At 47.8% G+C, this 17,665-nt stretch overlaps 1 protein-coding gene and 1 pseudogene across 1 annotated transcript in view; one reads left to right on the forward strand and one right to left on the reverse strand.

Moving 5' to 3' along the window:
• Nucleotides 1-17,665, forward strand: part of LOC140417814 (uncharacterized) — a 150,236-nt gene that overhangs the window by 69,494 nt on the left and 63,077 nt on the right. The window lies entirely within an intron of this gene.
• On the reverse strand, nt 13,923-16,467 carry LOC140421525 (uncharacterized; annotated as a pseudogene).

The raw sequence follows: 17,665 nt of genomic DNA on the forward strand, positions 1-17,665 counted from the left end.
CGTTGGGGAGTGGAAAGGTCACCGCGGGGTCTGTCAAGAAAATGGAGGCTGGAGTACCAGGGGAGGCCACAGTGCTTACATAGAACATAGAAAAATACAGCACAGAACAGGCCCTTTGGCCCACGATGTTGTGCCGAACCTTTGTCCTAGATTAATCATAGATTAACATTGAATTTACAGTGCAGAAGGAGGCCATTCGGCCCTTTGAGTCTGCACTGGCTCTTGGAAAGAGCACCCTACCCAAACTCAACACTTCCACCCAACACCAAGGGCAATTTGGACATTAAGGGCAATTTATCATTGGCCAATTCACCTAACCCGCACATCTTTGGACTGTGGGAGGAAACCGGAGCACCCGGAGGAAACCCACGCAGACACGGGGAGGACGTGCAGACTCCGCACAGACAGTGACCCAAGCCGGAATCGAACCTGGGACCCTGGAGCTGTGAAGCAATTGTGCTATCCACAATGCTACCGTGCTGCCCTTGAGAACAAATAAATCTACACTATCATTTTACTGTAATCCATATACCTATCCAATAGCTGCTTGAAGGTCCCTAATGTTTCCGACTCAACTACTTCCACCGGCAGTGCATTCCATGCCCCCACTACTCTCTGGGTAAAGAACCTACCTCTGATATCCCTCCTATATCTTCCACCTTTCACCTTAAATTTATGTCCCCTTGTAATGGTTTGTTCCACCCGGGGAAAAAGTCTCTGACTGTCTACTCTATCTATTCCCCTGATCATCTTATAAACCTCCATCAAGTCGCCCCTCATCCTTCTCCGTTCTAATGAGAAAAGGCCTAGCACCCTCAACCTTTCCTCGTAAGACCTACTCTCCATTCCAGGCAACATCCTGGTAAATCTTCTTTGCACCTTTTCCAAAGCTTCCACATCCTTCCTAAAATGAGGTGACCAGAACTGTACACAGTACTCCAAATGTGGCCTTACCAAAGTTTTGTACAGCTGCATCATCACCTCACGGCTCTTAAATTCAATCCCTCTGTTAATGAACGCGAGCACACCATAGGCCTTCTTCACAGCTCTATCCACTTGAGTGGCAACTTTCAAAGATGTATGAACATAGACCCCAAGATCTCTCTGCTCCTCCACATTGCCAAGAACTCTACCGTTAACCCTGTATTCCGCATTCATATTTGTCCTTCCAAAATGGACAACCTCACACTTTTCAGGGTTAAACTCCATCTGCCACTTCTCAGCCCAGCTCTGCATCCTATCTATGTCTCTTTGCAGCCGACAACAGCCCTCCTTACTACCCACAACTCCACCAATCTTCGTATCGTCTGCAAATTTAGTGACCAACCCTTCAACCCCCTCATCCAAGTCATTAATGAAAATCACAAACAGCAGAGGACCCAGAACTGATCACTGCGGTACGCCACTGGTAACTGGGATCCAGGCTGAATATTTGCCATCCACCACCACTCTCTGACTTCTATCGGTTAGCCAGTTCGTTATCCAACTGGCCAAATTTCCCACTATCCCATGCCTCCTTACTTTCTGCATAAGCCTACCATGGGGAACCTTATCAAATGCCTTACTAAAATCCATGTACACTACATCCACTGCTTTACCTTCATCCACATGCTTGGTCACCTCCTCAAAGAATTCAATAAGATTTGTAAGGCAAGACCTACCCCTCACAAATCCGTGCTGACTATCCCTAATCAAGCAGTGTCTTTCCAGATGCTCAGAAATCCTATCCTTCAGTACCCTTTCCATTACTTTGCCTACCACCGAAGTAAGACTAACTGGCCTGTAATTCCCAGGGTTATCCCTAGTCCCTTTTTTGAACAGGGGCACGGCATTCGCCACTCTCCAATCCCCTGGTACCACCCCTGTTGACAGTGAGGACGAAAAGATCATTGCCAACGGCTCTGCAATTTCATCTCTTGCTTCCCATAGAATCCTTGGATATATCCCGTCAGGCCCGGGGGACTTGTCTATCCTCAAGTTTTTCAAAATGCCCAACACATCTTCCTTCCTAACAAGTATTTCCTCGAGCTTACCAATCTGTTTCACACTGTCCTCTCCAACAATATCGCCCCTCTCATTTGTGAATACAGAAGAAAAGTACTTGTTCAAGACCTCTCCCATCTCTTCAGACTCAATACACAATCTCCCGCTACTGTCCTTGATCGGACCTACCCTCGCTCTAGTCATTCTCATATTTCTCACATATGTGTAAAAGGCCTTGGGGTTTTCCTTGATCCTACCCGCCAAAGATTGTTCATGCCCTCTCTTAGCTCTCCTAATCCCTTTCTTCAGTTCCCTCCTGGCTATCTTGTATCCCTCCAATGCCCTGTCTGAACCTTGTTTCCTCAGCCTTACATAAGTCACCTTTTTCCTCTTAACAAGACATTCAACCTCTCTTGTCAACCATGGTTCCCTCACTCGACCATCTCTTCCCTGCCTGACAGGGACATGCATATCAAGGACACGTAGCACCTGTTCCTTGAACAAGTTCCACATTTCACTTGTGTCCTTCCCTGCCAGCCTATGTTCCCAACTTATGCATTTCAATTCTTGTCTGACAACATCGTATTTACCCTTCCCCCAATTGTAAACCTTGCCCTGTTGCACGTACCTATCCCTCTCCATTACTAAAGTGAAAGTCACAGAATTGTGGTCACTCTCTCCAAAATGCTCCCCCATTAACAAATCTATCACTTGCCCTGGCTCATTACCCAGTACTAAATCCAATATTGCCCCTCCTCTGGTCGGACAATCTACATACTGTGTTAGAAAAGCTTCCTGGACACACTGCACAAACACCACCCCATCCAAACTATTTGATCTGAAGAGTTTCCACTCAATATTTGGGAAGTTAAAGTCGCCCATGACTACTACCCTATGACTTCTGCACCTTTCCAAAATCTGTTTCCCAATCTGTTCCTCCACATCTCTGCTACTATTGGGGGGCCTATAGAAAACTCCTAACAAGGTGACTGCTCCTTTCCTATTTCTGACTTCAACCCATACTACCTCAATAGGGTGATACTCCTCGAACTGCCTTTCTGCAGCTGTTATACTATCTCTAATTAATAATGCCACCCCCCCACCTCTTTTACCACCCTCCCTAATCTTATTGAAACATCTATAACCAGGGACCTCCAACAACCATTTCTGCCCCTCTTCTATCCAAGTTTCCGTGATGGCCACCACATCGTAGTCCCAAGTACCGATCCATGCCTTAAGTTCACCCACCTTATTCCTGATGCTTCTTGCGTTGAAGTATACACACGTCAACCCATCTCCGTGCCTGCAAGTACTCTCCTTTGTCAGTGTTCCCTTCCCCACTGCCTCATTACACGCTTTGGCGTCCTGAATATCGGCTACCTTAGTTGCTGGACTACAAATCCGGTTCCCATTCCCCTGCCAAATTAGTTTAAACCCTCCCGAAGAGTACTAGAAAACCTCCCTCCCAGGATATTGGTGCCCCTCTGGTTCAGATGCAACCCGTCCTGCTTGTACAGGTCCCACCTTCCCCAGAATGCGCTCCAATTATCCAAATACCTGAAGCCCTCCCTCCTACACCATTCCTGCAGCCACGTGTTCAACTGCACTCTCTCCCTATTCCTAGCCTCGCTATCACGTGGCACCGGCAACAAACCAGAGATGACAACTCTGTCTGTCCTGACTTTTAACTTCCAGCCTAACTCCCTAAACTTGTTTATTACCTCCACACCCCTTTTCCTACCTATGTCGTTGGTACCAATGTGCACCACGACTTCTGGCTGCTCCCCCTCCCCCTTAAGGATACTGAAGACACGATCCGAGACATCCCTGGCCCTGGCACCCGGGAGGCAACATACCTTCCGGGAGTCTCGCTCGCGACCACAGAATCTCCTATCTATTCCCCTAACCATTGAATCTCCTACAACTATTGCTTTTCTATTCTCCCCCCTTCCCTTCTGAGCCCCAGAGCTGAAGGAATAACTAAGGTGATGGCTGCGGAATTCGAAAAGCAGTTTGTGCAGTTTGCGAAATGCATGGAGACGGTGAGGAAGGAGATAAGGGAGGTTTTGAGTGCGCTGGTGGAGGAGGTGATTTCTCCGGTGATGACGGCGGTGGCGAGCGCAGTGGCGGAGGCGCGAGAGCAAGGGGAGGCGCTGAAGGAAGTGGAAGAGACGTTATTGCAGCACGGTGATCAACTTGCCTCGATGGGGAAGGAGATGCGGAAGGTGATGGACATTAACAAGGATCTGCGAGGAAAAATGGAAGACCTGGAAAACAAATCCAGGCGATAGAATTTGAGGATTGTGGGGCTGCCCGAAGGAGTTGAAGGATCGAAGCCGACTGAGTATTTTGCCACGATGCTGGCAAAACTATTGGGGGAGGGGGAGGATCCCTCCCGATATGAACTGGAACGGGCTCATCGGTCGTGGAGGCCTGTACCAAAGGCGAGTGAGCCGCCAAGGGCAGTGACTCTGTGCTTCCGTAGGTACAGTGTGAAGGAGAAGGTCCTGAGTTGGGCCAAGCATAAGCGGGTGGTGCAGTGTGCTGGAGCTGGTATACGTGTATACCAGGACTTTAAGTGGAGCTGGAGAGGAGGCGGGCTGCCTTTACCGGGTGAAGAGGGCACTGTACATTAGCAAGGTGCAGTGCGGCATTGTATATCCAGCGAAGCTGAGGGTGACTTATAAGCTCAGGGACTTTTATTTTGGAACGGCGGAAGCAACGAAGGAATTTGCGAAGGCAGAAGGACTGTGGCAGAACTGACAAATTGAGAAATGGTCATGTGCCGATGTAACCTCATGACTGTATTTTCTTCTTTTTTGTTTCACTGCGCGCGGGTGGAGGGGATAAAGGAGCCAATGTTGTATATATTTGGACAAGGGAAGTGATGGGACTTTCACTCGAAATGAGGGCTCTTTGTGGTGCAGGTGGATATGCGGGGTTTGTGTGCTGAAAGGGGATCTCTGGGCTTTCCTAGGGCTCTGGGCAAGGGGGAAAGGGACCCAGGCGGGGGCCTCCACGCTGGCCAGTTTAAGCCGGCCAGTGAACAAGAGTGAGGTTGGGGGAGGGGCTGCGGCCATCGGAGCCTGGCAGAACAGGGTCCAAGTGGTCTAGCCGGGGTGGAAAGTTGGGGGGAAGGAACCGAGGTTGGGGGGAGGGGTTTTACAAGAGGCAGTGGACGGGAGGAGCTGGAGACTTTGGCGAGGGGGGTGGAGGGGGGGGGGGGTACAACTCTTGGGTATCATGTACGGTACTCTTTCAGAGGCTGGATGGTGTTGAGTGGGGGGGGGGGGGGGAGTGGACTCTATAGGTAAATGGTGACCATGGGCGGTCCCGGACTCCTTTTTCTTTTTCTCTTTTGTTTTTTGTTTCCACCGTGGGAGGGTTTGGTTTATTGGATGCATATATTGACAGGTGGGCCGTTGTTTGGGGTGGTGGGAGGGTGGGATTGTTGGTATTGTTAAGGGGATTGATTTTGTATTTGTTACCGTTTACTGTTTGTGGGTGGGGTGTAAATCTTTGAAGGAAAATGTGAAAATGTAGAATAAAAATATATTTTTAAAAAATAATAAATCCCCTAGTCACCACACTCCGGCGCCTGTTCGGGTGAATTCAGAATGACCAATTTGCCGAACAAGCATGTCTTTTGGGCAGAACGTGCTGACTCCGCACAGACAGTGACCCAAGCCGGAATCGAACCCAGAACCCTGACACTGTGAAGCAACCACTGTGCTACCAATCCGCCCTAATGATGCAATTTGATGGGCACATTGTCACGATAGTGACTGATGGGCAGAAAAGTCTCCCCAGTAATTACAGTCAAAGCTTTTAACATAAGTGGGGAGTGAACAGGAGTGGGGTAAATTCAGAGACAGGCAAGGCAGTATCCAGTTATTAGCCTTGACCAGAAGACCAGCTTTTTCAGCATTGATTCTCCAGAGCTATTAAAGGTCTCGCTTGTCTCACAGGAAGGAAACACAGGTTCAGGTGCTGATGGAGATCCTGATACATCGTCAGTCGCCAATAATAATGGTATATAAAATCAAAGACTTGAAATATGTGAAAGTATGATCGATAAGTTTGCAGATGGAAAATTGTTGGCGTGGTAACTCGCGAGGACAAAAGCCTTAAATTATGGGATGATACAGATGGGCTGGTCATATGGGGGCAGAACAGTGGCAAATGGAATTTAACCAGAAGAAGTGGTAGCTCTTGTCCAGAGTCAGTGCAGACATGATGTGTGGGTGATTTCCATCTGTGCTGGATCATTCTGGAAAACATTGAACATTCAGTATCACAAGCAGGAGGGAAGAAGATGGAGGAATAACTGATTCTGGGATTGAACCCAGCAAGAGTTTGCATTTTCTGGGGAGGAGAGAGGAAGGACTCATTGGGGGAAAAAAATCTTAAGTTCTGCATTGTTGCACAGGAGAGCAGCATTTAGGGAAGCACGGTGGTACAGTGGATTAGCCCTGGATTAGCCCTGCAGCCTCACGGCGTTGAGGTCCCAGGTTCGATCCCGGCTCTGGGTCACTGTCCGTGGGGAGTTTGCACTTTCTCCCCGTGTTTGCGTGGGTTTCGCCCCCACAAACCAAAGATGTGCAGGTTAGGTGGATTGGCCATGCTAAATTGCCCCTTAAATGGAAAAAATGAATTGGGTACACTAAAAAAAATTTGATTTTTTAAAAGAGCAGCATTTAATCATTTTGAGAAATGGAGAATAGCTGAATATCCATTGACAATAATTTGTTCGATTATTTTTAACAATTGGCAACCAAGTTATTTTGTATTTTCTGTTTGCAGTTTCAATGGTGCAGCTCTTACCCAACATTCCATGCGGCTGTGAATGTGCTCTATTCACTCCACAGGAGCCCAGTGCTCAGACACTGCTGGGCAGTATCAGGAGCATGGGCAGTGTCACTTTGCTAGGAGGTCTGCGGGTGCGGGATTGGTTGTTTGGGGCGGTGAGAGTCGGTGAGGCGGAGGGAGGAATGGAGCCGGGAGTCGTGGTTGGGAGGGAGTGAAGGCGTCATTAACACTCCCTGCTGGTCATAAGGCCGGAATAAGACCCTGCAAATCCCGCGTTTGCGTTTCAGAGCTGGCATCGGGCAGGGATTAGAAGAATGGGGGACCTGTTCATCGATGGGACGTTTGCGAGCTGAGGGGCACTGGAGAAGAAGTTTGGGCAACCCCCGGGAAACGCTTTCAGGTATATGCAAGTGAGGGCGTTTGTGAGGCGGCAGGTGAGGGAATTCCCGCTGCTCCCGGCACAGGGGATTCAGGACAGGGTGATTTCGGTTGTCTGGGTTGGAGAAGGCAGGATTTCGGCGATATATCAGGAGATGAAAGAAGAGGAGGAGGCTCTGGTAGAGGAGTTGAAGGGCAAATGGGAGGAGGAGTTGGGGGAGGAGATTGAAGAGGGTCTGTGGGCTGATGCCCTAAGTAGGGTTAATTCCTCTTCCTCGTGTGCCAGGCTCAGCCTGATACAGTTTAAGGTTATTCACAGAGCGCATATGACAGGGGCGAGGCTGAGTAGGTTCTTTGGGGTGGAGGACAGATGTGGGAGGTGCTCAGGAAGCTCGGCGAACCACGCCCATATGTTCTGGTCGTGCCCGGCACTGGATGGGTTCTGGAGGGGTGTTGCGAAGACTATGTCTAAGGTGGTGAAAGTCCAGGTCAAGCCAAGTTGGGGGCTAGCACTATTTGGAGTGGCGGACGAGCCGGGAGTGCAGGAGGCGAAAGAGGCCGGTATCCTGGCCTTTGTGTCCCTGGTAGCCCGGCAGAGGATCTTGCTAATGTGGAAAGACGCGAAGCCCCCCAGTGTGGAAACCTGGATAAACGACATGGCAGGGTTCATCAAGCTGGAGAAGATAAAGTTTGCCTTGAGAGGGTCTGCGCAGCGGTTCTTCAGGCGGTGGCAACCGTTCCTAGACTATCTCGCAGATAGACTATCTAGATGGAGGTCGGTCAGCAGCAGCAGCAACCCAGGGAGGGAGAGGAGGGGGGAGGGGAGGGGGGGGGCGTTTCTTTCGGGGGGGGGGGGGTAGAAGGGTGGGCGGGGAAAGGGTTTTTTCCTAGCGACACTTGAGAAAGGAAAAACATAAACATGGGAAAGTCAATATGTGCGGGAGGAACCCATTGTACAAAGTTCTGTATTATGTTGGATTGATATGTTTATGTCTTGCTCTGCGACTTTTCTTTTCTTTTTTGTTACGGGTGGGGGGGGGGGTTTGAATGGTTGAAAATTTTTGTTGCAAAATTCTGAATAAACATTTTTTCTTTTAATTAAAAAATCCCGCGTTTGCAGCTGCAGAGCTTTTATCCGGTGTCAGGACCAGTTCCACAGCCGCCATCTTTGTTTAGCAGAGCGGCTGAGGGGCCATCTTGATGACGTAACAGAGGCGGTGCTTCAGGATCCCGGTGACCAGGAGAGAAATGAAATGAAATGAAAATTGCTTATTGTCACAAGTAGGCTTCAAATGAAGTTACTGTTAAAAGCCCCTAGTCGCCACATTCCGGCGCCTGTTCGGGGAGGCTGGTACGGGAATTGAACCGCGCTGCTGGACGCAGCACTGGACTGTTGCCAAGTGCAATGTATCTTTCCTGGGGTCTGGGGTCAGTACGGAACACAGTTCATGCAGCAAGTGCGGAAAAGACAGCAGGAATTTCTCTAATCTGTGATTTACAAGGACACATTCTTAGTTCCCAGCAGTAATTTCCTCATTTTCCCTAACCTACCCTGCTTGTTAATTTTATTATTTCTGATAATTCCATTACTGTAGCTATAAACATCACACATTAGAATTTACTCTGTTCCATTATTCACTCTGGTTTAAGTTTATGTTGAGGTTAATAACAGACAAACTCTGTCCTCCCCCCGATCCGATTAGAGTTTCCAATGAGTCGATTCTGTGGAATGGAATGTCTTATCAATGTTTCCACGGTGACCTGTCTGCAGTGAAGGAATGTCTTATCAGCGTTTCCAAGGTGACCTGTCTGCAGTGAAGGAATGGCTTATCAGCGTTTCCAAGGTGACCTCTCTGCAGTGAAGCGTCTGCTAGAGGTTTCTAACTCAGACTAAACTTCTCTCTCCCATAACACGCATTATATCAGACATTGGATGTCAATGTATTTCAGCCATGTTATGTTAATGTCTCCAAAACCCTAAAAGGAGTTCAGATACATTAAATGTGGAGGGACAAGTTGATAAAGTGTTTAAAAAACACATGGGTTCCAAGGTTTTATAATTCTGGGTGTGGAGTACAAAAGGACAGAGGTCATGTAAATCTGTACAAATCATTGGTGAGGCTGCAGTTGGAATATTAGATCAGGTTTTGGGCACCTTACACCAGGAAGGATGTCAAGGTCATGGAGAGGGTGTAGAAGAGATTCACTGAGATGATCCCAGGGAAGAGAGGCTTTAGTTACCAGCAGAGATGAGAGAAACTGGGGCTCTTTTCATTCGAACAGAGGCTGACTGGAGATCAGAGGGAGGGGGGTTTGATTCCGCCCTTGGGTGACTGTGTAGAGTTTGTGCTTTCTCCCCGTGTCTGCGTGGGTTCCTTCCGGGTGCTCCGGATTCCTCCCACAGTCCAACGATGCGCAGATTAGATGGACTGGCCATTCTACAAGATTTCCCGAGTGTCCAAAGGTTAGGTGGGGTTATGGGGATAGGGTGGAGGAGTGATCCTGAGTGGGGTGCCGTATTGGAGTGTCGGTGCAGACCCGATGGGCCGAATAGCCTCCTTCTGCACTGAAGGGATTCTATGGACCAAAAAAAGGCTCATAGGAAATATCAAGCAGACTGTACAACAATGTTCAGGACTCTCACTGTCCCTCTGAGCCTGCGGGGTGGGGGGCGCAGTGGGGGAACCGGTGATGGTTTCTCCGATCTCTGAATGAAATGTTATTTTTAAAAGTGAAAGGTGGCTGTAATGGAAAATCTGAGTACCAAGTGCCAGCTTGAACCATTCTCCAATCAGTTACAGCACAGCTCCCTCTACATTGCCCCATGAAACACTCCCAAGGCAGATACAAAATGGTGTTAGATACAGAGTAAATCTCCCTCTATGCTGTCCCCATCAAACACTCCCACAATAGGTAAAGCACAAGGTTAGAAACAACGTATATCCTCCGCTGCACTGTCCCCATCAAACACTCCGAGGACAGGTACAACACAGAGTTAGATGCAGATTCAAGCTTCAGTTACACTTTATCATCAAACACCCCCAGGCCAGGTGCAGCACGGGGTTAGATACAGAGTAAAGCTCCCTCTACACTGTCCCCATCAAACACTCCCAGGACATGAACAGCACGGGGTTAGATACAGAGTAAAGCTCCTGTTACACTCTATCATCAAACACTGCCAGGTGCAGATACACAGGCAGGTTAGCAAAACCATCCCTGGATGCCAAGGCTAGGAGAGACAGAATGGAAGGTATGGCAAGCTGGGACTGTTAAAATTTGGTTTTGGGATCGCAGATTACCCACAAAGTGGAGTGGGGGAATGGGATTAAATCAAGTTTAAAGCGTATCCAGGTAGATAAATCCCTGGAAACTGATTAAATGTATCCCAGGACGTTGTGGGCGGCTCGGGGGGAAATTGCGGGTCCCTAGCAGAGATATTTGAATCATCGACAGCCACAGGTGAGGTGCCTGAAGATTGGAGGTTAGCAAATGTTGTGCCTTTGTTTAAGAAAGGCCAGAGGGAAAAGCCTGGGAACTACAGACCGGTGAGCCTCTCGTCTGTGGTGGGTAAGTTGTTAGAAGGTATTCTGAGAGACATCATCTACAGGCATTTAGAGAGGCAAGGACTGATTAGGGACAGTCAGCATGGCTTTGAGTGGAAAATCAAGCCTCACGAATTTGGTTCAGTTTTAAAAAAAATCTTTTTATTGTTGGTTGAGGTTTTTAAAGGGGTAACCAACAAGGTAGATGAGGGCAGTGCAGTCGACATTGTCGACATGGACTTTAGCAAGGCCTTTGACAAGGTACAGCATGGTAGGTTGTTGCACAAGGTTAAATCTCACGGGATGCAGGGTGAGGTAGCCAATTGGATACAAAATTGGCTTGACGACAGAAGACAAAGAGTTGTAGAGGGTTGTCTTTCAAACTGGAGGCCTGTGACCAGCGATGTGCCTCAGTGATCAGTGCTGGATCCTCTGTTATTTGTTATTTATATTAATGATTTGGATGAGAATGTAGGAGGCATGGTTTGTAAGTTTGCAAATTACACCAAGGTTGGTGGCATAATGACCAGTGAAGGTGGTTATTTAGGATTGCAACGGAACTTGATCAATTGGGCCAGTGGGCCGATGGACGGCAGATGGGAGTTTAATTTAGATAAATGTGAGGTGATAAATTTTGGTAGATCGAATCGGGGCAGGACCTACTGAGTTAATGTGAGGGAGTTGGGGAGAGTTATAGAACAAAGAGATCTCCGAGTACAGGTTCATAGCTCCTTGAAAGTGGAGTCACAAGTGGACAGGGTGGTGAAGAAGGCATTCGGCATACTTGGTTTCATTGGTCAGAACATGGAATACAGGAGTTGGGACGTCTTGCTGAACTTGTACACGACATTGGTACAGCCACATTTGGAGTACTGTGTACAGTTCTGGTCCTATTATAGAAAGGATATTATTAAACTAGAAAGAGTGCAGTAAAGATTTACTCGGAAGCAACCAGGACTTATTGCCCTGGAGTGTAGGAGGCTTAGGGGTGATCTTATAGAGGTCTGTAAAATAATGAGGGGCATAGATAAGGTAGATAGTCAACACCTTTTCCCAAATGTAGGGGAGTCTAGAACTAGAGGGCGTAGGTTTAAGGTAAGAGGGGAGAGATACAAAAGGGTACAGAGGGGCATTTTATTCACACAGAGGGTTGCGAGTATCAGACAGTTATATGGGAAAGCTGGGTATAGAGGGTCATGGGCCAAATGTGGGCAATTGGGACTAGCTGGGACTGGGCGGCATGGACAAGTTGGGCCGAAGGGCCTGTTTTCATACTGTAAACCTCTCTGACTCTATACAACTGCAGCAAAACATCCCTACATTTATATTAGATTTCCTTTGCAATAAACAATAACATTCCATGGACCTTCCTAATCACTTGCTGTACCTGCAGACTAATTTGGGATCGGGCACCCCGATCCCTCTGTAACTCAGAGTTCTGCATCTCTCTCCATTTAAATAATATTGTTTTGTTTAATACTTCCTGACAAAGTGGACAATTCATATTTTTCCAAAGTTATGCTCCATTTGTCAGTTTTTTACCCACTCACTTAACCAATTTGTAGTCCTTTGCAGAGTCCTTAAATCCACTTCACAAATTACTTTCCTCCCGGTCTTTGAGACATCAGAAAATTTAGCCGCCATTCAATCCCGTTATCCAACACATTCATACAGATTGTAAATGGTTGAGAGCCCAGCACTGATCCTGGTGACATTCCACTTGTCACTTGTCACAGTCACATCTTACCCACCCAGAAATGACCCATTTATACCTACTTGCTGCTTCCTGTTCGCTAACCAATCCTCTATATGCTGATATGTTGCCCCCCACACAATGAGCTCTTATGTTGTGTAATAACCTTTGATGTGGCACCTTGGGAAATACCTTCTGGAAATCCAGATAAAGCACATCTACAGGTTCCCCTTTATTGACATCCCTTGTTACTTTCGCAGAGAACCTTGACAAATTAATCAGCCACAATTGATTCCCTGAACTCGGCAGCACGGTAGCATTGTGGATAGCACAATTGCTTCACAGCTCCAGGGTCCCAGGTTCGATTCCGGCTTGGGTCACTGTCTGTGCGGAGTCTGCACATCCTCCCAGTGTGTGCGTGGGTGTCCTCTGGGTGCTCCGGTTTCCTCCCACAGTCCAAAGATGTGCAGGTTAGGTGGATTGGCCATAATAAATTGCCCTTAGTGTCCATAATTGCCCTTAGTGTTGGGTGGAGGTGTTGACCTTGGGTTGGGTGCTCTTTCCAAGAGCCGGTGCAGACTCGATGGGCCGAATGGCCTCCTTCTGCCCTGTAAATTCTATGATAATCTATGAAACTCCATTTTCAAAACACTGTGACAAAAGAAAAATCAAATCTGCTCTACCCCTCTGGCTACTTTGCCAATTACCTTAGAGGGCCTCACTTTCTGTTAAAGAGCCTGTCAACCCCTCTCACCCACTTTCCTAAAGTGAACAAATTTAATCAGGAAAAGTCCAACAAATTCAAATATTTTCCTGTTAAAAGTTTATTGACGAAACAGAAACATGGTTAAAAAAAACTAACAGAAAATTACTTGAGGATCAAAGACAGTCAGAGTAACAGGATGTTCACAATGTTCTGGGTCCCAAATGATTTCCCTTCGGCTCCTCTGTACCCTGTTCCCGTGACTCCCCGCTTTGGACACGGGGGCACTGAACCCTGGAGGTCACATCACCATCAGCCCCGGTCACCTCCCCATCCCCCGAACCCTGATTGTTTGGAGGTCCAGTACCCAGTTTAGTACAGGGCGAAATCGCTGGCTTTTAAAGCTGACCAAGGCAGTCCAGCAGCACAGTTCAATTCCCGTACCAGCCTCCCCGAACAGGCGCCGGAATGTGGTGACTTGGGGCTTTTCACAGTAACTTCATTTGAAGCCTACCTGTGACAATAAGCAATTTTCATTTCATTTCATTTCAGTCAGGCCTCCAGCACCTTACTAGCTCTAGTAGCGATGCCCATGGCAGTTCCCCTACTGGGGAACAGTCCCCGTTATTCTCAGCTAAATTCAGCCCTCAGCTCCATCACCTGGCTGTCAGTGACACGAGCAATAGAGACAGAAAGGTGCCAGAGGGTCAATTAGGAAGACAACATTTGTGGATTTGGACCCCCATAAAGGTCAGCAACTTCTCAGAAAAAATCAAATTCCCAGTAAACAAATTAAAGGATCACACGACGGGTCTTCAATTATGAGTTTTAATGCAACAAACAAACTAGAAGCTACTTTAACTCGGAAACCTACACAGTAAACTATAAACTAGAACTTTGCCCTTTTACACTATCTAAAATCACACTCCACGATTATAATTACTCTGTCCTGGAACTTAATTGTCTCAGAACCTGTCCAAAGTGATGATTAATTCCCGAGGATATACTTCCGTTCTTCGACCAAGACACTGAGGAAAAAAGGGAGAATAGAATAGAATGTGAACTGGCAAAATACATAAAAATGGACCTGTAAAAGCTGCTGTGACTACGTAAAAAGGAAACATTTGGCTCAGACAAAGGTTTGTCCGTTCCAGATAGAGTCAGGAGAATTTAGAATGAGGAATAGAGATCCCTGCAGCCACCTCGTTCAACACTCTGGGATGTAGATCATCAGCTTTTGGAGTTTTATTCACTTTCAGCCCCATTAATTTCTCCAGTATGACTTTTACACCAATACTAATCTCTGCCAGTCCCTTGGTTCTCTGGTGTTTGGGGACAATTTCTGGATCTTCCTCTGTGAAGTCAGACACACATTGTTCAGTTTCTCTGCCATTTCCTTAGTCCCCATTATAAACTCTCCTGTCTCTGCCTGGAATGGACCCACATTGGTCTTTGCTAATCGTTGGCGTCACAGCTGGTGCGATGAAACAGACAATCCCGTCTCACATTGAGAGGTGGACGGTCTCTCCCCAGTGTGAACTTGCTGGTGTCTCTGCAGGTTGGATAACTGAGTAAATCCTTTCCCACACTGAGAGCAGGTGAATGGTCTCTCCCCAGTGTGAATTCGCTGGTGTGTCCGCAGGATAGATAACCGAGTCAATCCCTTCCCACACTGAGGGCAGGTGTACGGCCTCTCCCCAGTGTGAACTCGCTGGTGTTTCCGCAGGGTGGATGAATCCCTTCCCACACTGAGAGCAGGTGAACGGCCTCTCCCCAGTGTGAACTCGCTGGTGTGTCTTCAGGTGAGATAATTGAGTAAATCCTTTCCCACATTGAGAGCAGATGAATGGCCTCTCCCCCGTATGACCTTGCTGGTGTCTCAATAGGTGGGACAAATCACAGAATCTTTTCCCACACTGAAAGCAGGTGAACGGCCTCTCCCCAGTGTGAACTCGCTGGTGTATCTGCAGGTTGGATAACACAGTGAATCCTTTCCCGCACTGAGAGCAGGTGAACGGCTTCTCCCCAGTGTGAACTCGCTGGTGTGTCTGCAGGTTGAATAACTGAGTGAATCCCTTCCCACACCGAGAGCAGGTGAATGGCCTCTCCCCAGTATGACTGCGTTGATGAACCTCCAGCTTAGATGGGAATCTGTATCCCTTCCCACAGTCCCCACATTTCCACGGTTTCTCCATGTTTTGGGTCCCCTCGTGTCTATCCAGGCTGGACAATCAGTTGAAGCCTCAGGCACAACACGGGTACCGTCTCTCCCCACTCTGAATGTTAAGTTTTTCAGGCTGAGTAACTGGTTAAAGCTCTTTCCACAGTCAGTTCACTGGAACACTCTCACTCGGGTGTGTGTTGTGTGGGTCTCGGTGCTTTTCCAGTCACACTGATGTTTCCACAGTCAGTTCACTGGAACACTCTCACTCGGGTGTGTGTTGTGTGGGTCTCGGTGCTTTTCCAGTCACACTGATGTTTCCACAGTCAGTTCACTGGAACACTCTCACTCGGGTGTGTGTTGTGTGGGTCTCGGTGCTTTTCCAGTCACACTGATGTTTCCACAGTCAGTTCACTGGAACACTCTCACTCGGGTGTGCGTTGTGTGGGTCTCGGTGCTTTTCCAGTCACACTGATGTTTGAAATCTGTAGCTGACAGTTTGGGGGTCAACATTTTTCATTCCACAATCATAGTCTGAGGATATTCAGGTTCCAAGGAAGGGAGTGACTATCAGATCAAGACGTAACGTTTGGAATTTCTGTCTGTAATTCCTCCTCGTCTAATATCCTGTAAAAACATTTTACAAAAATCATCACTGTCCGTACAGGATAGAAACTCAGAACACACAATTCTAGTTTCTATGTCATATTTTTTCCTCTCTCTTATTCCCCGAAAGCTGCAAATCTTCATCCCACACACTTCCTCTGTTATCTTTCTTTTATAAATTTAGAGTACCCAATTCATTTTTTTCCAATTAAGGGGCAATTTAGCGTGGCCAATCCACCTAGCCTGCACATCTTTGGGTTGTGGGGGCAAAAACCACACAAACACGGGGAGAATGTGTTAACTCCACACGGACAGTGACCCAGAGCCTGGATTGAACCTGGGACCTCGGCGCTCTTGAGGCTGCAGTGCTAACTACTGTGCCACCATGCTGCCTCTCGCCCTCTATTCTTATCATGCTGTATCTAATAATAATAATCTTTATTAGTGTCACAAGTAGACTTACATTAACGCTGCATTGAAGTTACTGTGAAAATCCACTAGTCGCCACTCTACGGCGCTAGTCACCCTCCCTATTCTCCTGAAGGTGCTGATTCAGGCTGATTGACAGATCCAAGCTCAGCTCACAGTTTTCTGTCCAGGAGGTCACAACAAATATGAGCTGCAACCAGAGAAAATGCTGGAAAATCTCAGCAGGTCTGGCAGTATCTGTAGGGAGAGAAAAGAGCTAACGTTTCGAGTCCAGATGACTCTTTGTCAAAGCTAAAAGACGGAAAGTGGGAAATATTTATACTATGGAGTGAGAATGGAGTCATCTTTCATGTATAAATATTTCCCATTAAATTTGTCATTCAGCAAGATGCCTCCTCGACGGAGACAAGAATTCAATCCTTTGAAAACCAGCCGAGTGGCTGGCGGAGGTCCTGGAGAACTTGGGGAACTGAGGGTCGGAGAAAGAACATCCGAGTCGTCGGCCTGTCAGATGGTCATCATAGAATTTACAGTGCAGAAGGAGGCCACTCGGCCCATCGAATCTGCGCCTTGCAAACAGCACACCAGCCAAGCCCATACCTCCACCCCATCCCCGTAACCCAGTAACCCCACCTAATCTTTTATTTGGACACCAAGGGCAATTTATCATGGCCAATCCACCGAACCTGCACATCTTTGGACTGTGGGAGGAAACCGGAGCACCTGGAGGAAACCCACGCAGACACGGGGAGAACGTGCAGACTCCACACAGACAGTGACCGAAGCCGAGAATCGAACCTGGGACCTTGGAGCTGTGAAGCAACTGTGCTAACCACTGTGCTACCGTGCCTCCCATAAATGCTGTTATTTTCTGTCCATTTAGTGTGGAGGGTAAGGCTCCCGTTAGGTTCTTCGAGGACCGACTGCCACCTTTTCTCAAGCTGGATGTGAAGCCAGGGCGTTTCAAATTAGAAAGGGTGCATCGGTCTTTGAGGCCAAGAGATAGTTTTCATCCCAGGCCTGTAATCATTCACTTCCACAACTTGAGAGAAAGTCCTGGAGGGGGAACGGCGAGGTGGCATCTGGCTCCAGGAAAGAGTGAGGAGTTACTTCTTCCAGGACTTTTCGGCAGCAACACAAACGAAGCGTCGAGACTTTGATGAAGTTCAAAGGTAGGTCAAGCATGTGGGGAGTGAATTACGTCAGGCTTTATCCTGAGACCCGAAAAATGGTATTGAACAACTCCGTCAAGTCTTTCAATAATCCAACTATTGCCTTGGCCTTCATTAAATCCATGAAGGGCAAGGATCTGGAGGGATGGTTTGCAGCTCGGACTAACTCAGGACTCTTCCCTGTCATGG

This window comes from Scyliorhinus torazame, chromosome 5 (genome assembly GCF_047496885.1).
Source record: "Scyliorhinus torazame isolate Kashiwa2021f chromosome 5, sScyTor2.1, whole genome shotgun sequence".
NCBI classification, from domain to species: domain Eukaryota; kingdom Metazoa; phylum Chordata; class Chondrichthyes; order Carcharhiniformes; family Scyliorhinidae; genus Scyliorhinus; species Scyliorhinus torazame.